A 12,161-nucleotide genomic window follows, 5' to 3' on the forward strand; every position below is an offset into this window, starting at 1 on the left:
CCTCGACCTACTGGGCTCCGGCAATCCTTCCGCCTCAGCCTTCCAAGTAGCCGGAATTACAGGCATGCGCTACCACTCCCGGCTGATTTTTTTTTATTATTTATTGTAGAGATGAAGTCTCACTGTCCAGGCGGGTCTCGAACCCGCGGGCTCAGGCAATCCACTCACCTCAGCCTCCCAAAGGTGTGGGATTACAGGCTGAGCCACCGAGCCCGGCTCTATATATACTTCTAAGAGTAGACTTGCTAAGTCTTAAAAATTGTATGCTTTTTTAAAAAAAAGCGGTTGCATCAATTTTACTGTTGTTTAAACTTGTTGCATCAGTTTGTATTCCCACAGCAATGTTTAAAAAAGATTATGGATTAGCCAGGTGCGGTGGCTCACACCTGTAATCCCAGAACTTTGGGAGGTGGAGGTGAGAGGATTACCTGAGCTCAGGGGTTTGAGAACAGCCTGAGCAACATGGCAAGACCTCGTCTCTACAATAAATCAAAAAATCAACTGGGCATGGTGGTGTGTGCCTGTGGTTCCAGCTACTTGGAAGGCTGAGGCAGAAGAATCGCCTGAGTTCAGCAGGTGGTGACTGTGAGCATGCCACTGCACTCCAGCCTGGGTGACAGAGTGAGACTCCAACTCAGAATAATAATAATAATAATACCTGAGAGTGAAAATCAATTAAAAGAGGATCGAAACTTTATAATAATATGCTTTTCTATCCATAAGTATGATATATCTCTTCATCTATTTATGTCTTCTCTAAGATGTCTTAATAAAGATTTATTTTCCCTGTAGATGTATTGCGAATCTTCTCTTTAAATGTATTTTCTAGTTGTATATTGTTGGGGTATATAAGTGCAACTGACTTTTTAATATTAACTTTGTAGTGTCCCACTTTGTTAAATTCTCCTATTATTTTTAATAATTTATTTGTAGATTCTTCTGGGTGGTCTATGTAAATAACTTATTATTTACAAATAATGAGAGGTTTATTTCCTTTTTTCCAATGATTATAATTTACTTTTCTTGTATTACTGCACTGGCTAAGACCTCACATACAATTTTGAATAGAGGTAACAGTGAGAATGGTTATTTCATTTCTGATTTTAAAGAAATTTTTTAATTTAAAAAATTAACTAATTTATTTTTATTTTTTGAGTTGGGGTCTTACTCTGTCATCCATGCTCGAGTGCAGTTGCATGATCACAGCTCATGGCAGTCTTGATCTCCTGGTCTTAGGTGATTCTTCCTCATCAGTTTGCCAAGTAGCTGGGACTACAGAGCTAATTTATTTATTTATTTATTGGTAGAGATGAGGTCTCACTATGTTGTCCAGGTTGGTCTCAAACTCCTGGACTCAAGAGATTCTCCCACCTCATTCTCCCCAAGTGCTAGGATTACAGGCATGAGCCACCACATTTGGTCCATCTGTAGACTTTTTTTTTTTTTTGAGTTGGAGTCTCTCACTCAGTTGCCCAGGCTGGAGGGCAGTGGCACGCTCATGACCACCGCAGCCTCAACCTGCTGGGCTCAGGTGATCCTTCCACCTCAGCCTTCCAAGTAGCTGGAATGACAGGCACGCACACAATACCCAGCTAATTTTTTTATTTATTGTAGAGACGAGGTGTCGCCAAGTTGCCCAAGCTGGTCTCAAACCCATGGGCTCAGGCAATTCTCTCGCCTCTGCCTCCCAAAGTGCAGGAATTACAGATGTGAACCATCATACCTGACTCATTTGTAGATTTTTCTAATCATTCTTTCATACCTGGGATACATACCTTTGTGATAGGTCATTGTGTACTATCTTTTTTGGGGGTGTTCAGAGTCTCACTCTGTCGCCCAGGCTGGAGTGCAGTGACTCATTCATGGCCATTCTAGCATCAACCTGCTGGGCTCAGGTGATCCTTCCGCCTCAGCCTTCCAAGTAGCTGAAACTACATGTGCGCGCTGCTACACCTGGCTAATTTTTTTTTTTTTTTTTTATTGTAGAGACGAAGTCTCACCAAGTTGACCAGGCTGGTCTCGAAGCCCTGGGCTCAGGCAATCCTCTAGCCTCGGCCTCCCAAAGTGGTGGGATTACAGGCTTGAGCCACCGTGTTCGGCTGTGTATTATCTTTTGAATACACTTTGGATTTGGTTTAATACTATTTTGCTTAGAATTTTTGCATCTCTATTTATGTAATTATCCTTTTCATAGTATCTTTTTCTGGGTTTAGCATCAGGATTTTGTTAGTCCTGTGGAGCAGGGGTCCCCAACACCGGGTCATGGACCAATTATGTTAGGAACCGGGTTGCGCAGCAGGGGGTGAGAGGCAGGCGAGCAGAGCTCTGCTTGCTTTCAGATCAGCTACAGGGTTAGTTAGAGTCTCCTAGGAGCCAGAACCCTACTATGAACTGTGCATGCAAGGGATGTAGGTTGCCTGCTCCTTAGAAGACTCTAATAACTGATGATCCTCCCCAGCCCCCACTATCCATGCAAAAATTGTCTTCCACGAAACCGGTTCCTGATGCCAAAAAGGTTGGAACCACTGCTGTAGAGTCAATGTGAAAGTCTTCATTAAACGGGTTAATTCAGTCCTTGAAAGTTTAGTGGAGGCCGGGCGTGGTGGCTCACGCCTATAATCCCAGCACTTTGGGAGGCTGAGGTGAGTGGATTGCCTGAGCCTATGGGTTTGAGACCAGCCTGGGCATCTTGGTGAGACCTCACCTTTACAATTAAAAAAAAAAAGAAAAGAAAGAAAGTTTAATGTCAAATGTTTGGTTCTGGTCTTTCCTCTGTGGAAATATTTTCAACCACTGATTTGTTGTTCTTTTTTTTCATAGTTAAACACTTTTAATTTCTTATTGAGTCACTTATAATGTGCTATGTTTTTCTGAGAATCTGAACATTTTGTCCAAGTTCTCAAAATTGTTGGTATGTAGTTATTAAGTAAAATCTCTTATCTTTTTTATCTGTAGTTATGTCTCTATTTTCATTCACTATTTGTATATTATCTCTTCTTTTGATCAATACTGCTAGAAGTTTGTCAACTTTCTCTTCTTTTTTTTTTTTTTTTTTTGAGTTGGAGTCTCACTCTGTCACCCAGACTGGAGTGAAGTAGCACACTCCCGACCACCGCAGCCTCGACTTGCTGGGCTCAGGCAATCCTTCTGCCACAGCCTTCCAAGTGGCTGGAACTACAGGCACAGGCTACCACGCCCAGCTTATTTCTTGATTTATTGTAGAGATGAAATCTCACCAAGTTGCCCAGGCTGGTCTCGAACCTGTGGGCTTAGGTAATCCTCTCACCTCAGCCTCCCAAAGTGCTGGGATTATAGGCATGAGCCACCAAAACTTATGGGATGCACAGCCTGGGCAACATAATGAGATCCTGACTCTACAAAAAATTAAAAAAGATAACTGGGCATGGTAGTGCATGCCTGCAGTCCCAGCTACTTAGGAGGCTGAGGCAGGAGGATCACTTGAACCCAGGAGTTTGAGGCTGCAGTGCACTATAATTGTGTTACTGCATTCCAGCCTGGATGACAGAGTGAGATCCTATCTCTCAAACAAACACAACTTAGGGGGTGTAGGGAAAACAGTTCTGAAAGGAAAGTTTACAACAATAAAAGCCTAGATCAAAACAGAAGATGGTAAATAAACTACTTAATGTTATGCCTCAAGAAAACAGAAAAAAGAACAAACTAAGCCCAAAGTTAGCAGAAGGAAAGCAATAAAAAGACCAGAGCAGAGCCAGTCTCGGTGACTCAGCCTGTAATCCTGTGCCTTGGGAGACTGAGGTGAGTGGATTGCCAGAGCCCGCGGGTTCGAGACCCGCCTGGGCAACTTGGCGAGACATCATCTTTACAATAAACCAAAAAATCAGCCGGGTGTGGTAACACGCGCCTGTAGTTCCAGCTACTTGGAAGGTTGAGGCGGAAGGATCACAGGAGCCCAGCAGGTCCAAGCTGTGGTGGCCGGGAGCGGCCACTGCACTCCAGTCTGGGCGACAGAGTGAGACTCTAACTCAAAAAAAAAAGACCAGAGCAGAAATAAGTGAAAAAAAAATTTTTTTTGATTTATTGTAGAGATGAGGTCTCACCAAGTTGCCCAGGCAGGTCTCGAACCCGCGGGCTCAGGCAATCCACTCACCTCAGCCTCCCAAGGTGTGGGATTACAGGCTGAGTCACTGAATTCGGCTAAATAAGTGAAATTGAGTCTGCTCATCATGGAAGTTTAGCAAAACTAGAAGAGAGTGATATAAAAACAGCACATCCATGATGATTTAACCCATGAGTTATTTAGCAGTACTTGTTAAAGCTTCCAAATATGTGAGGATTTTTACTTATTTGTAATTAGCTTCTAACTTAATTAAGTTTTGTTTGGAGATTATAACCCACATAATATCTATGCATTAAAATATGTATTGCGGTTTTCTTGATGAATTTTTTGTTAGTTTCGTGGGTTATTGAGAAAAAGAAATCGCCTTCTCTATTGGATGCAAAACTCTACATTCCTGAGGTCAAGCTTGTTAATTGTGTTGTTCAGATCTTGTATATCCTTGCTGATTTTTTCTTCCTGTTTGACCTATTTGAGACAGATGTGGTGAAATATCCCACTTTGATGGTGATTCTCGCTTATAATCCCAGTGACTTGGAAAGCTGAGGGAGAAGGATCACCTGAGCCCAGCAGACCGAGGCTGCGGTAACTGTGATTGTGCCACTGCACTCTAGCATAGGTAACAGAGTGAGACCCTGACTCAAAATAATAATAATAATGATGATAGTAATTTCTCAGATGGGTGTGGTGGCTCATGTCTATAGCACTTTGGGAAGCTGAGATAGGAGGATTGCTTGAGCCTAGGAGTTAGAAATCAGCATGGGCAACATTGCAATACCTTGTCTCTACAAAAAGTTTTAAAAATTAGCCAGGTGTGGTGATGTGTGCTTACAGTCCGAGCTACTCAGGAGTTTGAGGCGGGAGGATCACCTGAGACCAGGAGGTCGTGGCTGCTGTGAGCAGTGATCTTGTCACTGCAGTCCAGCCTAGCCAACAGTGAAACCCCGACTCAAAAAAAATTTTTTTTCTGCCTATAGTTTTCCCAACTTTTGCTTCATATACTTTAGTGGGTGCTTGGAAGTTGAAAATTGATATAACCTCTCTAAGAATTATGTCATTTATCAAATTATGTCATTTATCTCCATTGCTAGTAATGTTCTTTGCCTAAAGATCATTTTATCTAATATAACTATGATGACACCACCTTTCTTTTAGTTTGTATTTAACCAGTGACCAAAATTAGCAGAAGAAAGCAATAATAAAGACCAGAGTAGAAATAAATGAACTAGAGACTAGTCATCACGGGAATTTAGGAAAACTGGAACAGAATTTTTCCATCCTTTTGCTGTCAACATTTGTGTATCCTTATGTTTCAAATCAGTTTCAAGTAAACAGAATATAACTGGATTTTATAAATCCAAGATATCCTTTATTATCTTTTTAAGGCATTTAGACATTTTAAATTTATTTTAATTATTTATGTAATTTGAAAATGAGGCTTCATTGTCCTTTCCTGTCCAGAATTGCTATTGAAGAATTTATGAAAATCTGACTTTTGGTCCTTTGATATAATCTGTTCTTTCTCCTGTAATCCTTGAAAGTTTCCCTTTGTCATCAACATTTTCAAATCTCACTAGGATTTCCTTTCCTTTTCTTTTTTTTTTTTTTTTAGTTGGAGTCTCGCTCTGACACCCGGGCTGGAATGTAGTGGTACACTCATGGCCACACCACAGCCTCCACCTGCTGAACTCAGGTGATCCTTCTGCCTCAGCCTCCGGAGTAGCTAGAGCTGGAACCACAGGTGCACACCACCATGCCCGGCTCATTTTTTGATTTATTGTAGAGACGAGGTTTCAGTAAGCTGCCCTGGCTGGTCTCCAACCTTTGGGCCCAGGCAATCTGCTTATTTCTGCCTCCCAAAGTGCTGGAGTGACAGGTATGAGCCACTGTACCTGGCTCATAATCCTTTTTTTGGTAGGTGGAATAGTGTCCTCCCAAAGATGTCCACATCCTAAATGCCAGAACCTTCAAAGATGGTGTTTTACATGGCAAAGGAGAATTAAAACAGGAGATGGAATTAACGTTGCTAAGTAGCTGACCTCAGAAAAAGGAGATTATCCTGGGCCCTTCAGTGTGGAAGAAGGAGGTAGAAGTGTCATGTCAGAGTAAAGTGATGTGAGAAAGATTCAACCATACCGGCTTTGAAGTTGGCGGAAGGCACCCACAAGCCCAGGAATGTGGGCAGCTGGAAGATCTGAAAAAGATAGAAAAATGGATTCTCCTCCAGAGCCTCTAGAAAGGAATGCAGCCCGGCCCCACCTTGAGTTTAGCCCAGTGAGACCTATATTGGACTTTTAACTTCCAGATGTATAAGATAATAAATTCATGCTCTTTTAAGGCACATAATTTGTGGTAATTTTTGATAGCAGCAATAGAAAACAATTACTTTTTTTTTTTTTTTTTAGTCAGAGTTTCTGTCGCCCAGGCTGGAGTACAGTGACATGATCACAGCTCACCACAGCCTCCACCTCCTGGGCTCAGGTTACCCTCCCACCTCAGCTTCCTGAATAGCTGGGATTACAGGCATGCGCCACTACACTCAGTTAATTTTTAAAAAATTTTTTGTGCTTTCTAGGCATGAGTCATTGCACCCGGCCTCTGGCTAATCCAGCTACCACAGCTTTGACCTTCTGGGCTCAGGTGATCCTTCTGCTTCAGCCTTCCAAGTAGCTGGAACCACAGGCACGTGCCATCATGCCTGGCTAATTTTTAAATTTTTTGTAGAGATTAGTTCTCGCTCTATTGCCCAGGCTGGTCTTAAGCTCCTGGGCTCAAGCAATCCTCCTGCCTTGGCTTCTTTGTTTTTGTTTTTGTTCTGTTTTTGAGTTGGAGTCTCACTCTGTCGCCCAGACCGGAGTGCAGTGGCCACTCCCGGCTACCACAGCCTCGACCTGCTGGGCTCCGGCGATCCTTCGCCTCAGCCTTCCAAGTAGCTGGAACTACAGGCGCGCGCTACCATAACTGGCTGATTTTTAATCTATTGTAAAGATGAGATCTTGCCAAGTTGCCTGGGCTGATCTCAGACCTGTGGCCTCAGGCAATCCACTCACCTCAGCCTCCCAAAGCGCGGGATTACAGGCTGAGCCACCAAGCCCGGCTCTGCCTTGGCTTCTTGAAGTGCTGGAATTACAGGCATAGCCCCCATGCCTGGCCTCTCAAATAATTTTTGATTTTTGGATGTGTGTGATTGTTTTGTGTTTGAGTGTCCCTGTCAGCTTTCACAGAAGATTCTGACCATAGGTTAATTACATATTTCCTTACTTTTTGCTTCCTAACAGAATGCTGATTGAATTTAAGCAGTCATATGCCCAGCCAGCTCAGGTGTCAAATCATGATTGTACTAACAATCAGTTGTTGTAATTCCAATCCCTCTTTTTCCAGCCTCTCTTGCAGCTAGGGCTGGTGTATGACCAAGTTCTGGCTGGTAAGGTCTAAGTGAAAACCTACTTAGGAATTTCTGGGAAAATTTTTACTTTGTTATAAAGGAGACATTCTTATGAGGGAAAACTCAACAATACTGCCTCTTTCCCTTCTTCCTTCCTTTGACATGATGTGATGTCTGAAGTGCAGCCACCACCTTGTGAACACGAGGCTGCTATACACTAAGGATGGTAAAGGGGAAAGGTAGAAAATCTGTTTCTGGATAGCTTCATTGAGCCAGACCTGAAGCCACCTATCTCTAGATGCCTTATAATGTAAGTTAATTAAATGTCTTTTTGCTTTGCCATAAGACTATAAGAAAGGAATTGGCAGTAGCGGGATGCTGCCAGGGTGCATGAGGCGGGGGCTGGGGACATAATGTCAATAAGGGTACTTAATTTCAAACCAGGCAAAGTGGAGACCAAGGGGAGGCCCAAACTTTACCTGTACAATGTCCACTTGTATACCTAATTCTGAATTGTACCCCACATCTTTTTTTTTTTTTGGAGTTGGAGTCTTACTCTGTCGCCCAGACTGGAGTGCAGTGGCCGCTCCCAGCCACCGCAGCCTCGACCTGCTGGGCTCTGGCGATCCTTCCACCTCAGCCTTCCGAGTAACCGGAATTACAGGCGCGCGCTATCACGCCCAGCTAATTTTTTGATTTATTGTAGAGATGAGGTCTCGCTGCCCAGGCGGGTCTCGAACCTGCGGGCTCAGGCAATCCACTCACCTAAGCCTCCCAAAGGCACAGGATTACAGGCTGAGCCACCGAGCCTGGCGTACCCCACATCTTTAAAATAAAATATATAATAAAAAAAAAATGTCTTTTTGCTTGCACCACTATTTTGACCAGCTTTGTTACTTTTAATTTTTTTTTATTTTTTGAGTCAGGGCCTCACTCTATCACCCAGGCTGGAGTGCAGTGGCATGATCACAGCTCCCAGCAGCTTTGATCTTTTGGGCTCAGGCGATCCTCCTGCCTCAGTCACCTGAGTGACTGGGTCTACAGGCATGTGCCACCACACCCGGCTAATATTTTTGGTAGAGATGAGGTCTCACTATGTTGCCTAGGTTGGTCTTGAACTCCTGGGCTCAAGTGACCCTTCCATCTTGGCCTTCCAAAGTACTTGGATTATAGGTATGAGCCACCTCACCTGGCCTGTTATTAATTCTTAAACATTTTGAATGAACATGACCAGTGTATGAACGTTGTAACTGTTTGCTACTTCCTGAATCCAATTATTCTGATGGAGGAATGGGCCATTCTGCTGTGGGAGTTGAACCAGTAGCTTATGTTTTTAGCTTTTTCTTCCTCCTAAGTGTGGTGATTTTCCAGGACACTTCCCTACTTTTTGAGCTCAAGTGCCCACCTCACTACCCCTGACTACAGGCAGGTGCCTCTTCTGTCCTCTGCTAGGTACAAGCAGGGGAGGAAAGCGGGGAGCAAGTCCTCTGTTCCTATGGTGATACCTCAAAGTGCCCCAGAGCTCCGTTCCCCGTATCTGCCATCTTGGAGCTGAGAGCCACTCGGATGCTCCTGATTCTATGGCTCCCTTCTCTGTCTTGTGGTTCAGGCTGTGGTTTCCTCCTATAGTTTAGCTTCCTTCTCCTTCTGCCTTTCCTGATCATTCCTGGTCTACCAAGAGCACTCTATTTTTCAGTGCTGCCGTAGTGTTTATGCATTTGTGTGTATCTATGTGCCTACCTCACATCTGCTCCAAAAACTATGATTTATATTCATTAAAAAATAGTCGGCTTTATTTTTAAGTATCTAAACCCTCTTTGTGGACTCCATCTAAAGAAATAGAAGAATTATAGTCAAAGTTTTATATTCAAAGATTTCCTTTTCAGCAGTATTTGTGTAATAGGATTAATATCTTAAGAAAGTATCAAAGAATCTTTCTAAGGACTTGACCTTCACTCTGTGCCTTGAAGCATCCACATGTCTAGAAGCAGGAGGAGAGGTGTGGGAAGGAGATATCTTAAGGTTTACCAAAATTTATCATTTCTTTGAAATTGGGATGTGTCCTACATCAATGTTGGCTGACAATAACTGTTAGCCAGGCAACAGTTATAATGTGGCTTCATTGTCTGCACATATGCAAACTTAGTCTCAATACCTATACCTTCTATAAGATGTTTTGTTTTAAAGGCAGCATAAAACCTTGCCGAGTGGTGTCAACGGTTTGGAAGGAGGCTAGACATGGAGGCTCATGCCTGTAATCCCAGCACTTTGGGAGGCCGAGGTGGGAGTATCACTTGAGCCCAGGAGTTGGAGACCAGCCTGAGCAACAGAGTGAGATCTTGTCTCTACAAAAAACAAAAACAAGCCCGGCTCGGTGGCTCAACCTGTAATCCCGCGCTTTGGGAGGCTGAGGTGAGTGGTTTGCCTGAACCCGCGGGTTCGAGACCCACCTGGGCAACTTGGCGAGACCTCATCTCTACAATAAATCAAAAATCAGCCGGGTGTGGTAGCACATGCCTGTAATTCTGGCTGCTCTGAAGGCTGAGGCGGAAGGATCGCCAGAGCCCAGCAGATCGAGGCTGCGGTGGCCGGGAGCGGCCACTGCACTCCAGTCTGGGTGACAGAGTGAGACTTCAACTAAAAAAAACCCAAAAAACAAAAACAAAAACAAACAAACAAAAACTGTTTGGAAGGCAATCCAAGAGGCTGTAGTGGAGCACACCGGGTTAAGACATCCTGTATCAACAGCATTCTCAATGCACAGGCTGTAGGGCGGTGTAGAAAGTCATGGTCATTACCAACTCTGAGTTGAACGGGGATTCAGAAGAATCAATCCTTTCTGTAAAGAAGTTTTAGAAATACCTTCCAATTTATTTCACTTACATTTTCCTTTTTACATATGCACAAGAGCAACAGATGATAAAATATATGCCTAAATAAGTCTAAAAAGAGCTTTTTGAATAAGTGTAAACCAATTCTAAATAAGAAAGCATTGTTCATAATTTAATTGGCAGTTTTTTTTTTCCTTAGGAGTACCTAAAATAACAGTGCGTCTTACAACTGATGGCACCGGTTTCAGCAAAATGCAGAATTACAGAAACAATGAGGAGAGTAGAAAGAATTAATACCCAGCTCTGACATTCAAAATAGAATTATGCAGCAAGACATTAGCCTTGCAAAATGGATGTTTGTCTTAAGAGATCTCAGTTCTTTTCTTTGGATCTGAGGCACAGATATCCTTTAGTATTTCAACAACCAAGCCCAGAAGACTCAACCTGTGGAGTCCTCCCCCGAATGAAAAAGAATGCCCCTTCCGCAACAGAAGGCAGGCTTGGAGGCCCGCTGGCCCCTGCTGGAGAGATATGTGACAGAGCAAGGCGGAACCGCCTGCTTCAGGCTCCAGGGACAGTGGGAGGACAGAAGCAAAGAAGGAGGAGGGCAAGGCAGGCAGAAATGCCACCAGTTAGATAAGTCAGTGACTCAGAGACGCCCATGATGAGGGGGCTCTACTTCTCTTCCCACTTCGAGCCCCTGAAGGAGACTGCCTCCAAGAAAGCCCTGTAACTCTTCGAGGCATGGGCACATCAGATCAAGGTACAGTTTGAGCAGGTGGAAGGAGATCCTGAGCTGCAGCCTTCCTGAACCTCTGTAGAGCCCCTATGGGGTGATGGGATCCTGAGGTGGCTGGAGTGGGCTGTGAAGTTGCTAGGGGGCTCATCCTGTATTCAGAAGGGGCCTGAGCAAACCCATTGCCAAAGAGCCCGAGTCTCTCTCCCACTCCTGCCCCTGGGATCTCAACTGCTGTGCTCCTGCCCCTAACACTGCCGTCTTGGACAGTAGTGGAAAAAAGACTGATCATTTTTTGCACAGAGACTGAGGCTTATCTATATGGATTATTGAAAAAGACTGTTTTTTTTTTGAGTTGGAGTCTCACTCTGTTGCCCAGACTGGAGTGCAGCGGCCGCTCCCAGCCACCGCAGCCTCAACCTGCTGGGCTCCGGCGATCCTTCCGCCTCAGCCTTCCAAGTAGCTAGAACTACAGGCGCGCGCTACCATGCCCGGCTAATTTTTTAATTTATTGTGGAGATGAGGTCTTGCCAAGTTGCCCAGGCGGGTCTCGAACTCTCGGGCTCAGGCAATCCACTCACCTCAGCCTCCCAAAGGTGTGGGATTACAGGCTGAGCCACTGAGCCAGGCTGGAAAAAACTAAGTTTTAAAGGTAACTCTTTTCCCCACCACACTAGCCAGAAAATAAAACTTGGGAAGACCAGAAAAAATTCAAGAGCTGCAGTTTTCTTTACATCTCACATACAGTTGAGTTGCATTTTAAGATCCTGCCACATTTATAAAAATTAAAGTGTGGAAACAAATGTGCTGCAATAGGAGAATGGTTTAACAAGTTACTACATATACAGAAATATACTTTTACACAGTGATTAAATTACATTTTATGTTATTTTTATTTTTTTAACTTTTAATTCATTTTTAATTTTAAAACTTTATTTTGTGACTATTTTATTTTTTAATTTATTTTTTATTTTTAATAATTATAGCCATAATACAATAATAATGCAATAATTGCATATATTTAAGGAACATATAATGATGTTTTGATACATATAATGGATAGCGATCAGATAAGATCAGTGTATTAATTATCTCAAACATTTATAAAATACA

Source organism: Carlito syrichta, unplaced genomic scaffold, assembly GCF_000164805.1.
Source record: "Carlito syrichta isolate Samal-C Ts95f unplaced genomic scaffold, Tarsius_syrichta-2.0.1 Scaffold143150, whole genome shotgun sequence".
Classification (NCBI taxonomy): domain Eukaryota; kingdom Metazoa; phylum Chordata; class Mammalia; order Primates; family Tarsiidae; genus Carlito; species Carlito syrichta.